The sequence below is a fragment of the Phocoena sinus genome, chromosome 3 (assembly GCF_008692025.1).
Source record: "Phocoena sinus isolate mPhoSin1 chromosome 3, mPhoSin1.pri, whole genome shotgun sequence".
NCBI lineage: Eukaryota > Metazoa > Chordata > Mammalia > Artiodactyla > Phocoenidae > Phocoena > Phocoena sinus.
This window is the reverse complement of record NC_045765.1, coordinates 94068224-94071511: the sequence shown is the minus strand read 5'-3', so window position 1 is coordinate 94071511 and position 3288 is coordinate 94068224. Positions and strand designations below refer to the sequence as shown.

At 35.4% G+C, this 3288-nt stretch overlaps 1 non-coding gene across 1 annotated transcript; it reads right to left on the bottom strand.

Annotated features, from left to right (window-relative positions):
* Window positions 1-2647: 2647 nt before the first annotated feature.
* On the bottom strand, window positions 2648-2720 carry TRNAR-CCU. The gene has a single exon. It is a non-coding gene; the product is annotated as a tRNA-Arg (tRNA).
* Between the last annotated feature and the right edge of the window lie 568 nt (window positions 2721-3288).

The following is a 3288-nucleotide window of genomic DNA, read 5'->3' as shown; positions in this document are numbered from 1 at the left end:
TGATAATGGAATGGATGTTGGGATGGTGGTGCTATTTACAGGTGTGAGGAAGTCTAGGTCAGGTAGTAAGTTTTAAGGGTACTTTTGGTGAGGAATTAATATCCACATCTACACCATACTACCAGGTTTGATTTAAATGCCCTTCCTTTATGCTCTGATGGTAAGCATAGTTTTTATTTGTACTGTGAAATAAATTTCTAATTGCCCACCCAGTGTTAATTATCATTTTTCTGCCCTTTACAACAGAATTTTAGTTTTGTTGGTGGCAACAACATGTTCTGATAAAATTTCATTTCCCTGCCTTCCATGAAGTAGAGGTGACCATGATAGAGGTGACAAATCTCATCAATGAGATAAGAATACTGTTGGGTAGGGTTTCTAAGGAAGCTTAAAAGGGACACAGATTCAGGCACATGCTCTATTTTCCTTTTGCATTTCTCCCTACTTTCTGCCTGAAATGTGGTTGCAATCACTAGAGCTGTGACCATAAAAGAACAACCATGATAGACCGAAAACAATACCATAGACCTCTATCTTGACATTGTTGAGTTACTCCAGTAACCATGGGTTGATTTCATCTATATTTCTTGTTATGTGAGAGGAAAATGAAGCTTATTTTGTTAAGCCACTGTTATCTCTGTTTTCTGTTGCACACAGTTAGATCCAGACTCTAACTGATAGCATTCATCACACTGCGTTGTAAATTGTGGTGGTTTCCTGTCTTCCTCACTAGAAAAGTTCCTTGAGTTCAGAGTCCTAGCTTTATCTATCTTTGTATTCATGGCACTCAGCACAGGATTAACACGTGATAGTCACCATAAAAGTTAGTCAAAGTAGCTTGATAGATAAGTACATCAACAACATAGGTAAGATAAATAAGAGGTGGAATAGAGATAAGCCTAGAATGCTTGGATTTACTTACCTCCTGTATCCCAGTCTTGTGATGAGAAACTTCTTAACATAATGTTCTTCCTTTACCCCCAGTTAATATCAAAAGAAATTTCAGTGTTCCAGAGCACTTTTCCCACATAAACATGATTCCATAAGATATCTGTAGTCATTCCAAAATTCTGAACCTTATATGCATATATAATATGCAAAGAAGTTTCATGTTGGGTATCACATTTAACCCTGATTGTAAAATTTTCATTTTACTCATAAGGAAAATAAGATCTAAAACACCTAAGTGATACAATAAAAATAACAATAAATGTTGGTGGCAGAGTTGCAACAAAAAATTGAAAAGCTCTTGAAAACTGTACCAGTGTCACTTTCAACACATTTCACCAAGGACTTTTTAAATAATTAAAGAAATATTAAATTTAGATTAAATATCATGTAATATGTAACTGTAGAAATTATGTATAATGCAATTAATATGGTATAACAATGCAAATGTGCAAAATATTGATGTGTGCAAATTAGATATATTTAATTTTGTTATAATTATTTGATATCAAAACTGAGGTTTGCTCAGTTGAGCAGAGTTTTGAATTATAGTCATACACTGACAAATGGGGTGCTTAAGTGTAATTTTATGGGTTCCTTCCTTCTATGTCTTGTTTAGTTTAGATTCTTGTAAAATTAGCATGTGTCATCTCCTGGGAATACTGAGGTGAAAGTAATTTATTTGCAGTAGAAGTTACGTAAAGCTTCTCTAAAAGCAGTTCAGTATTGCACCTGAGCACAAAGCTGAACACAATTGGACACAAAGTCAGACTGATAAAGATCCCATCAAATTTAAGCATCAAAATAAATAATCATATTAATGGATTATATATATTATATAAAAAATAAAATTGATGAGTTTATACTACTAATGAATGAATTAATGAAATAACAGGAAAAGGAATAATCTTTACAGTAGAATGCCAATTAATAAATATGAAAAGAATCATCAAATAAAAAATCACATTTTCATAGTTGATCAAGGCAGAAATCCTTGATAGATACTAAAATCATCTGGTGAAAGTTTGTGGGGGGAAACAGGAAATTTATATAATGTCAAAGTTTTCCTCAATATTATTACTTACTCATTACAAAGGGGAATAAGGTACTTTTACGGTAGAGAAAAATGACAGACGATAAGTGATCAAAGTTAACATTACCACTAACGGAATGCAGTGGGCACTGATGTGCCACCCATTTGGGGCTGAAAGATGCATTCCCATAGCATTTGTCTGTATTTACAGCATCTGTCTGTATTTAGTCAGACAGCTCCCAACTGTCAGTTCTCCTTGGAATTGGCTTGGCTGAAGAGATCACTTCACCCACAGGCACACCCTCTTCCCAGTGTGGCCCTCATCTAATGACTGGTCAAGTCAGGCGCCTAGTTCCCTTGTCTAATGCTGGACAATTCTGAAGGGCTACCGCAGTTTCACACCTCTCTCAGGATCGGCTGAGCCTTTTGTTGAGACTGTATCACAGCCCAAATTCTCTCTGTGCTAAAATCCATCTTTATTTCCTTTCTTTCCCTACTGATGATCTCAAGAGCAATTCTCTCTTTTTTTTTTTTAATATTTATTTATTTATTTTGGCTGCACCAGATCTTAGTTGTGGCACCTGGGATCTTCGTTGAGGCATGTGGAATCTTTTTTTTAGTTGTGGCGTGCAGACTTCTTAGTTGCAGCATGCATGCAGGTTCTAGTTCCCCGACCAGGGATGGAACCTGGGCCCTCTGCATTAGGAGTGCAGAGTTTTACCCACTGGACCACCAGGGAAGTCCCCCAAGAGCGATTCTTAATAAAATTCCTTCAAATTAGCTTCCCTATCAGAGCCTGCCTCTTGGGGAATCAAATATATCACATCAAACAAACTGACCTCAAGTGATCTCTGGATATGCTTCACTCAGAAGAGTATACATCAATTATGTAGTATTCCTGGCAAAAATGCAAAAACTGGATCTATTTATATGGAAGTATTCAACAATTCTAAAGTGAAGTATTCTGCAAAACTGGTCTGTACTCTTCAAAAGTGTTTATTTCATTTATATTCTCTACTTTTCCTATACTGATCATTAAATTACTAGACTAAAAAAAAATTGAGGAAAATGCCATTCCCATTACTTGCATAAATAGTGGGTGAAGTTAAGATAGGTAAATTATATGTTGATGGCAAATCACATATGTATCTTGCATACTGCAAGATTCTCTCTTCTGAGAGGTTATTTAGAAGTAATTGTACAGTTAGTCTGCATAAATGGGAAATTTTAAAGAATTCCTGGAGCAACTGAATAAGTAACCTGAAATTCTCTCTGCCAGAAACTTCAGATTTGAAAGAAAGAAAAGT